This window comes from Protopterus annectens, chromosome 14.part0 (genome assembly GCF_019279795.1).
Source record: "Protopterus annectens isolate FY-2018-M chromosome 14.part0, PAN1.0, whole genome shotgun sequence".
Taxonomy (NCBI): domain Eukaryota; kingdom Metazoa; phylum Chordata; order Ceratodontiformes; family Protopteridae; genus Protopterus; species Protopterus annectens.
In genome coordinates, this window is record NC_056748.1 from 874038714 (window position 1) to 874055031 (window position 16318).

At 41.4% G+C, this 16318-nt stretch overlaps 1 protein-coding gene across 1 annotated transcript in view; it reads left to right on the forward strand.

Moving 5' to 3' along the window:
• TNKS2 (tankyrase 2) overlaps positions 1 to 16318 on the forward strand; it is a gene marked incomplete in the record, with an annotated part of 1900381 nt that overhangs the window by 1867905 nt on the left and 16158 nt on the right.

The window sequence follows — 16318 nt, forward strand, 5'->3', positions numbered from 1 at the left end:
ATACAAGCAACTAATGCTGCAAATCACGTGACTTTAAAATAGGTTTAAGGGGAATGAACTCATTTAACCCCTTAACACCTGTGGCTTGTAAAAGTAACATCCATTTTACCTCTTGACATTCAGTCTTAGTTATTATATCATCACCTCTAACATTAGGCTGACAAATCTCAAAAACTGAAAATTTAAAATGATTATTTGCCATCAGGGTAACATATTTTGCAAGAGCATTTTTACTGTCATTTCTCTGGATACTGCAAAGATGCTCACTTATCCGATCTCTCAAGCACCTATCAGTTTTGCCCACATAAAACATTCTGCAGAGCTCACAGGAGGCTAAATACACAACATTCATTGTATTACAATCAGCACATACCTTAAACTCATAGACATGTCCAGTCGGAGGGTGTACATACATATCATCATTACTTACATAAGAACACACAGTACATTTACGACAAGGAAAAGTCCCTAAAATGGCATTCCCTAAATGTTCATTCAAATTATCAACAACTCTGTTGGATTTATAACAGAGCAGATCGTATTATTTTCCAATGTTTTTTAATAATATTATATATAGCAGAAGGATCATTAGAGAAAGTGAGGCACATTCTTGCCTTTTACCCAAAAAATTCCTAGTCTTATTGTTGACAGGACCCACATCTGCATTCAGGTAAGGTTTTGATCGAGTGTTCCTAAATGAGACAACTTCATCTTATGCCTCAGATATATCATCCTGTGGATAGCCTTTTTCTTTAAAATTATTTGAAATTTCTTCAAAAGATTCATACATACAACTATCCTTTGTATGCAGCCGGGCAGATCTATAAAATTGCCCTTTTAACACATTTCTCTTCACAGATTTCGGATGCATGCTCTTGGCATGTAAAATGTTGTTAGTCTTACAAGGTTTAGTATAAATCTGTGTCTCAATACCGTCCGGGGCTATGATGATTTGTACATCCAAGAAAGAAATCTTTTCATTGGATGAGCTAAATAGTGCTACTGTTAAGATATTCAACAAACTCACATAAGGAAGAATAATCATTCTCCCAAATAAAAAAAATACGTCGTCCACAAAACGACCATAATAAAGAATGAACCTAGAAAAAATATTTTCATTAAACACAAAATCAGACTCCCACTGAGTCATAACCATATTGGCGTAGCTATTGGCACAGAATGTGCCCATAGCTACACCCATTCGTTGTAAATACAAGGAGCCTTCAAACATAAACAAGTTATGTTCCAGTATAATTTCTAAAAGGGAACAAATCAAATGAACCTTATTGGTGTTATATGTACTATGCTGTGTCAAAAAAAAGTCTAACAAAATCTACCCCTATATCATTAGGGATACATGTAAAAAGTGACGTCACATCCATAGTGACTAGTAACACATCATTAGTAAATTCCTTTAACTTCCATTCATTTAGCCTTTGCAAAAATTGTCTAGTGTCCTTTAAAACATGTTTTACTTTATCAAGTACAGGACAAAGTTGTTTCTCCACATATATGGAGAGTCTCTCTGTAGCCACCCTCTGTCAGATACAATGGGTCGCATGGGTGGGTTGGTGGAATTCTTATGCAGCTTTGGAAGTTCATGGATATATGGTACCATGGGATGCTCTACTGAAAAGTATTCACAAAGCTGTTTATCAGTGGTGCCCTCCATTAATAAATCTTCAATACATTGTTGCACTTCTACTATTAGCCATTGGCTTGCAATTCAGTAAGTGACAAGTAAGTGGCAGTGTCACTAAGCATATTCAACATAACATCAGTGTAATAGACAGTGTCAAAGACCACTATTCCTCCTCCCTTATCAGCTGGCCTAAAACAGTGCATCAGATGACATTAGCTCCATTAAGGCAGAAAATTCTGCTCTACTTATGATGTGTTACTAGTTAAAAAAAACATTGGAAATTAATACGATCAGATGCCAAATGTAAGGAGACATTGGGTGAAGTGTCACAATTTACTTTTAAGAATCAAAAATGTCTAAAGACACTGCTCTGTTATAAATCCAACAGAGTTGTTAATAATTGGAATGAACATTTAGGGAATGCCATTTTAGGGACTTTTCCTTGTTGTGAATGTACTGTGTGTTCTTATGTAAGTAATGATGATATGTATGTACACCCTGTGACTGGACATGTCTATGAGTTTAAGGTATATGCTGATTGTAATACAATGAATGTTGTGTATTTAGCTTCCTGTGAGCTCTTCAGGATGTTTTATGTGGGCAAAACTAATAGGTGCTTGAGAGATCGGATACGTGAGCATCATGACAGTATCCAGAGAAATGACAGTAAAAATGCCCTTGCAAAACATGTTACCCTGATGGGAAATAATCATCATTTTAAATTTTCAGTATTGGAGATTTGTCAGCCTAATGTTAGAGGTGGTGATATAATAAATAAGACTGAATGTCAAGAGATAAAATGGATGTTACTTTTACAAGCCACAGGTGTTAAGGGGTTAAATGAGTTAATTCCCCTTAAACCTATTTTAAAGTCACGTGATTTGCAGCATTAATTGCTTGTATTATTTAAATTGTAACTGCTATTTTTATGTAGATCTGAAGAAGTACTCTGTTATGTACGAAAGCGCTAATCTTTTATTTTATTTCATATATTAAATCAGTGCATTTTATTGGATTTATTAAATTTTCTTGCACTACTGCAGTTTGGTTCTATTAGCAGTTTGGTGATATCAATAGAATGAGCAGGCACAAAAGAAAAACCTTTCTGCAAGAAGGAGAGGGTACTATTGTATAATGTAATACTGCTGAGATTCATAGTGTCAGTGCAAGAAGTTAATTGTTTTTGTGATTCTTCCCCTTGCCTTTCCCTTGTTGATTGTTGGACTACTTTGGGGTCTTTACATTGCCCAGTTGATCCACTGAAAAAGGGCCTTGTGTAGATGCAGGCAACACAGAACCATTAGTGTGTGTTGGGCAGGTAGGGTAGTTAACTTCAGCATACACAGTGATGTTATCAGTGGTCTGTACATCAGCTCTATTTATATCATAAGAAGCACTAGTTAAATTCTGACCAATGTCAAAATCTGAAGAAACTCCATGTGAGACTTTAATGGATAAGCAGAGCCTTGTGCATAGGCTTCAATGTCCGTCTGGAGCTTACCCTGTTTTCTGGTGATAATACTAGATCTTAGCCGCTCAATTTTAGTTCCTGTGCCACTGTATAAAGTTGACAAAGACCCAAAACAGCTGGAAGCTTTAATACTGTCATCAAGTGTCTGCATTTGTGCCTGTAAATTAACCATTTTATTGCTGTAATGTTTGACCAAAGCTTTCATAACAGCAATACCAGTACTGTTAAATAAACTGACAAGTTCCTTAAATAACTCCTCTCCATAACGAACACAATTTGGGAACTTAAAAACACGGAGACCCTGGGGAACACAACCATGTCTAATACATTCTTCGAAGTATAATACTTCTAAGTTAAGGGATGTGTATTTACAAGACAGTTGTTCAAGTTTAAAAATATTATGCTTACAACTGTTTGTCATTAATAGAAGATGTAGAACTTAGTCAATTCATTGCCATTTTGTCTTTCCAGCAAAAATGGGTTGTCAGTCTGCTTAAATACACACACGATCACATTGAGACTGTTGCATCCCAAAAATGCTAGCATGATTAACAGTACCAGATGTAGGAGGAATTGTGTTCACAAAATATTGCCCAAAGGTCATATTAATCCTTGGATTTACCAATAATCCATCACAAATTGCACCAGAAATAATGGTGGACAGTTGTTCTGTCAATGTAGAGACAAAATCCGGCACAGTGTGCGTACTGAGATTTAAGAGTGCCCTTGGATAACACTTCATCTGCCATTGAAGGAAAGAGAAGAAAACAAGGAAAAAAAATTCATAAAAACACAGCACCACCAACTCAAAACTAAAAACTGAAGATTCATACAAACTCCACTGGCAGAGATGAATATCCACAGACAAAAGATTGATTTTAAGCGCTTTCGTTCTTTAATTTCATTAGAACTTCATCAGAAAAAATGTAAACTGAATTAGTGCCATTTAAATAACCCTCCAAAAAAAGTCAAATGATCCAGTCAGACCAGTAGAAATTTGCAATGGCTTATATCACACTTAAACCAGATTAAAGGAACATGCACTAAATCTTAATATACAAAAGACTGTCAACTAATAAACATAACAAAATGAAACTTAAAATATGAATTTAAATGTTAAAGCCCCACCTGTCCGCTATTTCTGCTTTTCTGCCTTTGACTCTGACTTTGGCCTCTAGATTTGAGGTCAAACAGTTCCTTAAATGCGTCCTTCATGTTAGACCTCCCAGGAAGCCCATCCTCTTTCCTGGGACCTTAATTTTGATCTTGAAAAACTGACACAGGCTTCGCCTGAGCCTGCAGCTCTAGCTTCTTTACAGCATTGTACTTTGAAGGCTGTTCTTATTTTGGCCCTTACCTCCCCTAGGAGAATGTCTGAGCTTCAGGCCCTTATGGCTGTTCCTCCTATTTTAGTTTTTTTTTTTTTTTTTTTTTTTTATATATAAGAACAGGATCTCTCTCTATATGAATTCTCTCTTTTATGACCAGTGTGGTTAATGAGTTGTCTTAATCAGTCTATTAATTTGCCCTCTTTTTTTCCCCTTCTTCGCAGACTGCTAGTGAAAAGGTTCTTCACACCTTGAATTTGCATAGACAACTCTGATATTATTTAGATAAGACTAAACCCATTCATAAATGTAAGCAACATTTTATTTCCTTTCATCCTAGATCTTTAGGTTTAGCTGTTTCTAAGCAAACTATTTCTTCCTGGATGTCTAAGGCCATTTCCTTTTGTTACGCTTTTCAAGTGAAAAGCATTTCATCTTCTGTTAAGACTCTTTGTACCTGGGCTGTGGCTACTTCTGGTGCTTTTTTCAAAGAACTGTATACCAACTCCATTCTCGAGGCAGCTACTTGGACTTCTGTGCATGCTTTTACAAGGCACTATAAGTTGGATATGGTTTCCTGGGCTAGAGCCGAATTTGCCAGGGCTGTCCTGCATGGCTTTCTTTCCTTTTCCTCCTGAGCTTTTGTACTCTCCCTGATGTAAGGAATACTGTAACAGTGATATAAAAGGCATAGTACAGTTGTGTAAAATCTTACCATAGCAGTAGATCTTTCTCTTCACTGTTGCAGTATTCTGTCCCTCCCTCTTCCCCCTTTCTCTTTCTCCTTCTGGATGCACATGATCCTTTCTCACTCCTTGGGCTCTTCATTTCTGAGGAAGGTACATCTGTACATCACTTTTATGCCCTACGTCATGCACAGGGAGCATACATGTGATGTACAAACATCCCTATTACAACTAAAGGCTCTGGTATACTGGCTAGACGTCAAGCTACCCTTGGAAGGGGATCCCTAGTGTAAGGAATACTGCAACAGTGAAGAGAAGGACTTCTACTGCTATGGAATGCTTTTACCCAACTGTACTTTCTGTGAAAACCAGTGTTGGGTTTTTAAGATTAACTAAATTCCTGGAGTTCTGAAAATAGTCATCACACTGCAGTGTCTTGTTTGATTTACTTCTCGAAAGGCTGTTATGTTAATACTGGATGTGGACACTTGCCTGAATTAACTCATTCACAAGGAGCATAGCAAGTTCCTCTGTTTCTTGGCTGGATCAAGACATTTCCACTCAGGCATTGTAAATAAAGTTAAGGAACTGGCCATAAACCCCTAAGTAACACACAGGACCCAGGACGTTAGGATTAGTAAGGCCATCTCCACAAAGGACCGGTCACCAGAGGAGTCAGTCACGGCTTCATGCTAGGCCCATTCCTCTCTGGCATCTACTCCTTGGAAGTCAAGGCCTCTGGCTGACCAACTTTGCAGATGATTGCAAACTAGGAGCAGTCACAGAATCCCCACAAGATACTAACATCTTACAAGAAGGTCTGTCAGAGGTAAATGACTGATGCCAAAGCTACGGCTTAAAACTCGATGGCAAGAAATGCTTGAGAGTACTGTGGGAAGTCTGTCACTCAAGGAAACTACATCATTAGTAAAACACCCCTAATAATAGACCCATTAGTCAGAGATTTGGGAACGCACACAGATAGTAACTTAGCCTTCGACCAATATGTGTCCAAGGTAGTAAGTAAATCATTCTCTTCTGCTCAACTCATAAGTAAGGGCATTTTATGTAGGTTCAGGGTATTCATATTGTCAGTGTATTCTTCTCTCATCAGACCCATCATTGAATATAATGTTCCTTTCAGTATGTACCTGAGCAGGCACATGCAACAACTGGAACATCAGCAAAGGTTCCTTACAAAAAGAATATATGCCGTAAACACAATGTCCTATGCATATTGATTCAAAGCTGTGTCCCTCTACTGTTTCCTACAGACCACTGAAAGGCAGTCTATGCCTGGCATACAAGGCATCCTTGGTCGCAGCTCTGATGGGCCTTCTGCATATATGCAAAACGAACAGCATCAGAGCTGCTAGATCTAAGGATCTAAACTTTGTTTGCAGCAGAAATAGTACATGTTGGGTGGACAGATGCGTCTTAGTTCCCATTTTCTGAAATAGGTTTCTCACCCATGTAAAGCAGAGTCCTTCCCTAACCCTATTGAAGCATAACCTGGACCAGTGAATGAAAAATTGGAAATTTACCCCTGGTCTGGCACCCATTTCTCAAATGGTCAGAGGCAGTCGCAGTCATTAAATCATGCACTAAGTAATATAGACTGCTTATAATGTCTATAATAGAATAACTCATGGGACATGAGGCTTATAAAGGCCCTAGTGGTCATTAACTTGTTATAAACCTATGAAACTATGAACCAAGTGTTATTGTAAAGTCACTGTTGCAGTAATATTTATAGCATTTGGAAGTCGGTTGTCCACCCATCTAGCTTGGCTTTCAGAGATGTGCCAATGTCCCCTTAAGTGGAAGAAAAGTGCAGCTTCCTTAATAAAAGGAAGTTGGCCTCCACCATCTTCATTTCTTTTCTTGATGCAGGCATGTACACACCTTGGCCTTATTCATTCTGGCCCAAAAACCCAGAGGTCTTGCCAGAATCTTTGAAAGATGAGTGCCCAGTTGTAGAGTTATTATTATGCTTTATTACATTTTGTTCTGAAGTTATTCCATGAGTTTGTTAGTAAAACATGTTGAGAAACTATTTCCTAGTGTATGTCTGATAGAAGCTTTAAGAGCGTTTGCAAAGAAGAGTGACAACACATATGAAGATTGTTATTCCAAGTGTTTATTTTTGTTTCAGAAGAGGCCTTTGTTGTTTGCCATGTCTTTGTAGCTTTTACTAGGAAAACTAATAGAAATAGGGGATCCATATGGAAAATAAAGCTGAAGCAGCTGAAATCAGGCATCATGCTACAGATCCAAACATTCATCTACTTTGGGGGAAAACCAATCCCCTAAGACGAGTGACAAAAAGGAACACCAGGAGAAGGCAATCTCAAGGGACAGGGCACTCGCAAGAAAGATGATGTGGTGAAGAGAGTTTAACTGCAGCACAAAGGCCTGAGTTTGCTTCAAGCAGTGAGTCACTTTTCCAGTCTTTGGTACAGTCATCTGATTTGTCTGCTGGCCTCTCTGACCCCTATGAGGTGGGCATGCAGGTGGTTGCTAATGTATCCTCCCAGGCTGAGCACTGAGGGAAGGAGCATTTTATTCACATTTCCTTAACCTGACGGGCCTCCAGCCACAGGCTGTTTTCTCATGTAGAACGTAGCCCTTTATGCCTGACACCCAGAGAGAGTAATACAAATGGACTGGAGAAGCAGAATATGTTGTCTTTAAACAAGAAGCTTTTTGATGCCAAGACGAGCATGCTTCATTGAGCAGCTGGAATCCCTGTGGTGTATCCCTCATGGAAATTCTCTCCATTTGCTAGTCATTCAAGATTTAAAGCATTTACTCAAGAGACTATTCCATCACTGGCAAGCGGCAGTAAACAAATCTCTTAACCTACCTATCCAAGGAGATCAAGAAGTGGAGAGGCAGCTCACATGCTGCAGCTTACACTTCCTACTATGGAAAAGTTAAAAAAATTTAGTTTAACTCTGAAGAGGACTCTTCCTCCTCTGGGTCCTTGAAAGATGGTGTATCCTTTGGGAACATCCCTTCAAGCCGTTTTAAATGGGGGGGGGGGGACAAAGTGGTGTACAGTTGCAAAATAAATCAACCTCATAGGGATGGAGGCAAATAGGCCCATGTTAGTTCCTCCATTATTCAAGGCTTCTAAAATTGCTTTCTTAGCAGTACCTCTGCAGATAGACCCTTAGCCCCTCTACACTTGGGGAAATAGAATGGATTCTGTGAATTACAGCAGACTTGCCTGTATCTGCAAAAGTCAGATAGCAGAGCCTGCATTTCTTTTCCTGTAAGAGCACAAGATCGAGGAGCTAGTTCCAGGCCCAGACATATTGCCTTATGATAGGGAAAACAGGTTCCTTGATAGATTCATGAAATTATTTTAGGCTAATAAATTATGAGATGCACATTAAGTGCCAGTCTGTAACTCTAGTTCAAATAACAGACTTAGAATTTCAAGCTGAATCTCTGAAATTTCAGATATTGAAGCTTTCTTTTGTCAAATCATTTAGAAACATCCAAGTACAGTTACAATGGAGTTGACATCTTCTAGATTGGATGATATGTCAGTCATTGGACACTGTAGTTGGTAAGGGGCCCTGGTGCTGCCAAATAACTTCATGGAAGAGCTTTTGAGTTCCCCCTTAGACAGGTCTGTCATTATTTAGTGACTTCAGCCATCAATGATGTATAAAAATACATACAAAATTTGAGGAATTGGACCAGTGATGGTAGAAAAACCTGGAGGGTTGAGAGGTATGCAGGAAAAGCTGAAAGTTTCAATAGTCTGTAAAATCAAGTCATTTAGCATGCTGGAGAGGCTTTCCATCAGTCTTCTTAAATCATTCCTCCTTCACCCCTCACTAATTGGGCATTTCCCAAAGGTCATTTGGATGGACACATTTGTAGTCTCTTAGAGGAACAGATAAAAGCAGTAACAACATTCTTATCCCGGGCCACAATCGATTCTTCATTCCATGACATCAAGGACTACTTGAAATGTTATGGACTTGCATGTCTTCCTTCAATCCCCATGTTTCCTTTTATGACTGTACACAACAGGACACTGTAGTGGTACATAAGCAACTTGTGATGGCAGCACCTAGATTCACTCAGCAGGACAATTCCCCTTGTCTCCTGATCAGTGGAATTCCATTGATAGATTAGTTAGGTAAAGTCAACCCAGGGATGTCCTTTGTTGATCTGAATGGGAATATCGAACCTTGATAATTGGCACCTCCCTCCAAATCTGTGGGGGTATACATAGGTTCTGTAAAGGTCAGGAGGACCTACAACAGGAGAGACAGAGTTAGATATATTGACTTCAGAGATGTTAACTATACTACGAATTTGAGGGCAGTCTTATGATTAGCTGTCCTCAAAATTTTATTAAAGAGAATACCACACTTTTGTGGTATATCACAAAGCAGGGGTTGCTGCCTTTTACAAGGTGACTAAAGTTAGCAGTGTGGCCCTGGGACTTGGCATTAAAATGAACATCCCGCTCCATACATATTGTATACCTTTAGCTGAGGTCTGTGCCTATTTTTGAAAGTTAATATGCAACTATGGTTGTACTGTGACTAGACCGAAGGATTGTAAACAAGTAAGGACTAGTCTTTTGTATTGTTTCCATCATATAAACAAAGACTTGCTTGTAAGCAAATACTTTCCAGTGGCTGATGGGCTGTATTGCCTTTTTCTATGACCACCATGGAAAGTTATTACAAGACTAGAGTACAGCAAACTCCACAAGGGCATTTGCTTGCACCAAAGCTTTGTTTAGGATTTTTTTTTCACACACAGCATTTGTGAGGTAGTTACTTGGCCCTCCAGTGACATCTTTCCCAGCCATCACAAACTTGAGCATTTCCAGGAGCTGATCCGACTTTGCCACTACAGTTTACAGTGCCTTTGTGCTTCCCCCACCCTGAAGGTGTTTTGTTTCCTTAGAAATTACTTTTAACATTCTTCCATATATGATAAATTTTATTGCAGCAATAGCCCTTAATGGTGAGCGTAATGCAGCTTTGATAATTGTCTAACTATAGATATTCATGTAAGATCACTGTGGCATATAGATGTCCTTCAAGAATGCAACTGCAGTCATAACATATGGGTTGTCCTGCCTCAGGCAGCCCTCAGTCGGCCGGATTCCAAAGTCTGGGTCCGACGTCGGCTGATGTCGCATTTCTCTCCGACGTCACAGCGGCAGGAGTACATAAGCATCAGCCGACGCCATCTTCTTCAGTCTTTCTTGCCACGCGGTGCCCGAAGCAGAAGCAGTTCGCAAGTGTCGGTCAGTCAGCTCCTGTATTCTTCGATCCGAAGTCATCAAAAAAGCTAAGTACCCCCGTTGGGGACCTTTTCTTGCCTCAGCCGATGTCAGAAATTACTGAAAAAGTTAATAATTGTTTGTCTTGTGGTAAACAAATACCTCATAAGGATTTCCATTCTTACTGCCTTCCTTGCCTTGGCCCAGACCATGACGTCTCGGCCTGTGCCGCCTGTGTTCGCTTCAATAAGCGCACTCTCAGGCGCTGGGCGGAGTTCGCTGAAGACTTTTTCGGTGAAAAATACGATTGCAAGATGCAGTCGGAGTTACCGACATCGCAGACTCCTAAAAAACGTAAAGACCGGGACCGCCATCCTCGGCCCGCGTCTTCCACCAACACCATGCCAAAACCTACCGCGAGTGCCCTGGTTCCCTCCGAGGCGGTTATTTCACCGCTCCGAACCGAAGACACCGCATTACCGATACCGGAGTCCACACCGACGCCAGTTATTGATTTTCCTCCGGATACTGTTACCAAGGAAATGCCCGAGACCATTGCTGTGGATAAGGTCACTCCTGCACGTGGAGCTGCTAGGCCTCCCATGTCCATGTCTATCAAGGCCTACACACGTGCTAAGGCAGCTAGCAAGACTAAGCACCTTTCTGCTAAAGCCTTACCTCAGCCTACTCCTGAGACACAAATCATGACTATGGCAGCAGACTTAATCTCCATGATCAGAGGTTCCCAGGCCCATCCTGAGAGAGGATCTCAGCCTCCTCCTGATAAGAGGCCCAGGGTTGAGCCCACTGACCCTCTGCCTTCAGATGAAGATTCTGAGGCCTCTGGCCACTCCGATAGCCAGGAAGAGCCTTTCCAGGCCTACGAGGACTCAGATGCAGAGGACTCCATCCCCTCGGCCTCCCCTCCTGAGGATATTTCTTTTGGGGAAGTTCTGCATTCCATGAGGGAACATTTTAAGTGGCAAGGCCAGGAATTTTCTGATTCCAGAAAGCGCCTTCGTACCTTCCTTAAAAAGCCCCAGCACAGGCCCTTAGCTATTCCTCCTGTGCTTGATGTTTTGGATGATTTATACTCTGACTCCAGTGTTACCCCTGATACTCTCCCTCCTGCTCCTGCCAAGCCAGACAGATACTATAGAGTTCCTGAAACACATTCTCATTTCTTTAGGACCCATGCTGTTGATTTAGAAACTATTTCACAGGGGTCGAAAGGGGTTTCAGCTACCACCTCCAAAAATCCTTTGCCTTCCAACAGGGAAGCTAGGTCATTAGAGAGATGGGGGAAGAAGGTTTACACCTCCACTACATTATCTATGAGAGCTCTCAATTGTCTCTTTCATATGTTTCAATACCAGGATTTCCTGTTAGATGATTTACAGAAAACTTTGGCCTCTCCTGATCCTTTAGATAGGAAGTCTTTGCAGGAGGCTGTACACAACTCTCAGCAAGTTAGCAATCACTTCCTTCAGTGTGGATATGATGCATTGGAAGCTTCATGTAGGGCAGCTATGACAGGGGCGGTCATTCGCAGACATGCATGGTTAAAAGAACAACCTCTACCAGATCATGTTAAGGCAAAACTTCTTGATGCACCCTTGGAAAAGAACAAGCTTTTTGGTGCTAATGCTAAAAATGTATTAAAGACCATTGAGGAAAAAGCCAAGTCAGTTCAGACAGTCAAAGATTTCCTCCAGGTTCAGCAGGAATTGGCCTTCAAAAAACTGGTCCTTTCCTAATACTGAAAGATTTCAAAGGGGCAAAAGCAGGCGTGGCTGAGGAAGAGGACCATACAGAGGTTCCTACAGGGGACGACAATGGCAACCAGGAAACCAAAGAAGTGACACAGGGGCTTCTCCTGCCCCACAGGGACAATCCCAATGACTTTCCTCTACTTCCGCTTACCAAAGAGCAAACAGAAGCTCCCTTGGGCGGAAAATTGTCTCTGTTTTCAGACAATTGGCACAGATTGACAAAGGACAAATGGATTTTGGACATTATAGACCAAGGCTACAGGTTCCACTTTCATACCTTACCAAGGAAACAAGGCATGCCAAACCTACCGCAAAACCAGAGGGCAGAGGCTTTCAAGCAAATTTCTCTGCTTGCTCAGATCAATGCAATAGAAAAAGTTCCACAACAAAAACAAGGCCAGGGGTTTTACTCAAGACTGTTCCTTGTTCCAAGAAAAGAAACACAATGGAGACCAATACTGGATTTGTCCGCATTAAACACCTTTCTCATAGTACCAAAGTTCAAAATGCTGACCTTACAGCAACTCCTTCCCATGCTGGGCAAGGGGTCTTGGCTGATTACTCTGGACCTCAAGGAGGCATACCTGCATGTCCCTATCAGACACAGCTGCAGAAGATACCTCAGATTTCTTGCAGGGCCAGAGCATTATCAATTCTCAGCATTGCCATTTGGCTTATCTACTGCGCCCAGAGTGTTTACAAAATGCCTGGCTTCAGTAATTGCTCATTGCAGGCTCCAGGGGATTCAAATTTACCCGTACCTGGACGACTGCCTCATACAAGTGGACGACAAACTGATTTTGACAAAAAACTTGGATTATGTCATTCAATTTCTACAAGCCCTGGGATACACAGTCAACTTCCAAAAGTCAAGACTGCAGCCATCCCAGCAGATTACTTTCTTAGGAGCCAATCTAGACACAACCTCTCAAATGGCTTACCTGACAGAAGACAAGCAAAAGAAGTTAACTCATTTCAAAGGTTTGGCAAAGCTCACCCAGATGACTGCAAGGAGATTCCTACAGGCCCTGGGTTACATGGCGTCATGCATTCTCCTGGTTCCATTAGCAAGACTACACATGAGAAAGCTTCAGTGGTACCTAAAAAGTTTATGGTCTCAACACAGCAACAACTTAGAGACAACCATACCGCTTATTCCATGCCTACAAAAGGAATTCCTATGGTGGGCCTCGGTAAGCCAGGCAAACACAGGTATGTCATTCAAAAAACCACAAATAACACAAACAATGACCACAGACGCCTCAGACCTTGGATGGGGCGCACATGGAGGGCAGATGTATTCAAGGACAATGGTCTCCAAAGGAAACACATCTGCATATCAACCAAAAAGAGATGCTGGCAGTCATGCATGCCATCGAGGCCTTTCGACAACAACTTCAGCAAGGCCACCTGCTAATACGGACAGACAACACCACTGTCATGTGGTACATAAACAAGCAGGGGGGCACCCATTCTTACCCCCTTTGCAGACTGACAATGAATCTTTGGGAAAAATCACTGAGCTTAAACATACAGTTGCAATCCCAGTTTGTTCCAGGCAAAGACAATGTGCTGGCGGACAGCCTAATCAGGAATTTCCTAGACCCCCACGAGTGGAGGTTACATCCAGAAATCTTCATAAGGCTCACCTCGACATGGGACAGGCCAGAAGTAGACCTATTTGCCTCCCACCTCAATCATCAGCTACAAAAGTTCTGTTCAAGGACATATCATCCACAAGCATGGAAAACAGATGCTCTCTCATTCAACTGGAACTTCCTAAAGATTTATGTATTCCCACCTCTGCCACTGATGACCACAGTACTACTAAAGATCAAAGCAGAGAAGCCAAAAGGGATCTTAATAGCTCCAGACTGGCCAAGACAACACTGGTACCCACTACTACGGAGCATATGCCACAACAAAAAATGGGCCCTTCCCCAATGGCCCCATCTTTTGACTCAAAACTACTTCAAGACAGTGCATCCCAACATTCAGACGCTCCAGCTAACAGCTTGGGAGATTCCATGAATAACCTCAATCTATCTCTCTCCAAGGAAGTTCAGCGGATATTAACAGAAGCCCGCAGACCATCCACCAGAAAGGTTTATTCAGCAAAATGGAAGAGATTCTGCATTTGGAATACCAGCAAGGGTCATGATGCATCATTATTGAACATCCCACTCATCCTGGAATACTTGGCAGATATGCTACAGAATGGGCTCTCATATTCTTCTATAAAAATACATGCTTCAGCTATTTCAGCTAGATACAACACTGATCCACCTGTGTTCTCACATCCTTTGTTAAGGCAATTTCTTAGAGGAATCAAGAATATCAAGCCACCAAGAAAGGCCCCAGTTCCAGCTTGGGACCTCAACTTTGTCCTAGAAAAACTGACTCTACCCCCCTTTGAGCCAGCAGCTTCTGTGGACTTACAATTCCTCTCATGGAAGACAGCTTTCCTGTTGGCAATCACCTCAGCAAGAAGGGTTTCGGAATTACAGGCCCTAATGGCAATACCACCGTTCATTACCTTTCATAGAGACAGGGTCTCCTTATGAACCAACCCTAGCTTTCTGCCAAAAGTGGTATCTAGGGTTTCTTTGAATCAAGCAATTCACCTGCCTACTTTCTTTCCCAATCCTGAGAACAAGGGGGAAAGACTGTTGCATACCTTGGACATTCACAGACAACTTCGCTACTACCTGGACAGAACCAAGGCCAATTGGAAGTCTGATCAGCTTTTTGTAGCTTACGCCCCTGGAGTACAAGGGAAAGCAATTTCCAAACAGACTATCTCAAAATGGATTGGACATTGCATCAGATTATGTTATTCCTTCCATGGAAAGAGTGTACCAGCCAATATCAGACCCCACACTACCAGAGCTACAGCCACCTCTACAGCATTCTTAAGAGGGGTGCCTACAAAAGACATTCTAGAAGCTTGCTACATGGAGCTCCGTGCATACATTCTCCAAACACTACAACCTTCCTTTATATTCCAGATCCAGAGCAGGCTTTGCTTCAGCAGTCCTGCAGGGATTGATAGCTACACCATCCTTTTCTTAGTGCTTCCACCTCCCCCAGCTAAGCTATGGTATTCAACCCATATGTTATGACTGCAGTTGCATTCTTGAAGGACATAGTACAGTTTTGTACCTACCATAAATGTAGATGTCCGATAGATATGCAACTGCAGTCGGGTTTTCCCTCCCTCCTTCCCCTCTATTCCTTGGGTCCACTCCTCTCCCTGTTATCCTAGCTGGGGATATCTGTTATGGTGTATCTGTTTATTGCTTATTTATTTGTCTGGAAACCTGTTTTGTCTTCCAAATTGATTATAGCCTTCCTTGGAGGGCACCTGGCATCTGGGGCAAGAAACACTGAAGAAGATGGCATCGGCTGATGCTTATGTACTCCTGCCGCTGTGACGTCGGAGAGAAATGCGACATCAGCCGACGTCGGACCCAGACTTTGGAATCCGGCCGACCGAGGGCTGCCTGAGGCAGGACAACCCATATGTTATGACTGCAGTTGCATATCTATCGGACATCTACATTTATGGTAGGTACAAAACTGTACTTTTCCACTTCTTCAATCCAGATTTCAAATTCCTTTCACTTACTGCACAGAGGGGAGTTAGAGGTTCTCTTTCTTTAAGGAAATACACTCTCCTTTTGCTTTTCAGATTTGTCTTCCGACTTTAACATTTTCTCTAACCCACTCAGTGGATTTTAGTAACGTGCTCCTTGTTGAAGGTCTTTGTCTCAAAAAAAAAAAAATTTTTTTCACAAAAAAGAATCAGATATGGAAATGATACTGGTGCCTCTTTCTCCTTTATAATATATTTCCTACTGGTGTCCATGGCATGGAGTTCTGAAGCTTGTTTGGATGCTTGGATATCCAGCCACAATATAATCCCATATGTAATTAATGATACTTCACATTTGTGGTTATGGTGAATATACTTCCTTGGCTGTTCATTCACTTGTCGGGTTATGAAAAACATTTTTCATATTGGTGTCATATCACAGTGAGTGAACATAAGATACAAATAGCTTTAGTTATTACACCACTTACAAAATCAGGATCATGAGTTGGCAAGTCAAGAGTACAACTGTTGTAAAGTTTTGTGTATGTTGAAAAATGTTTG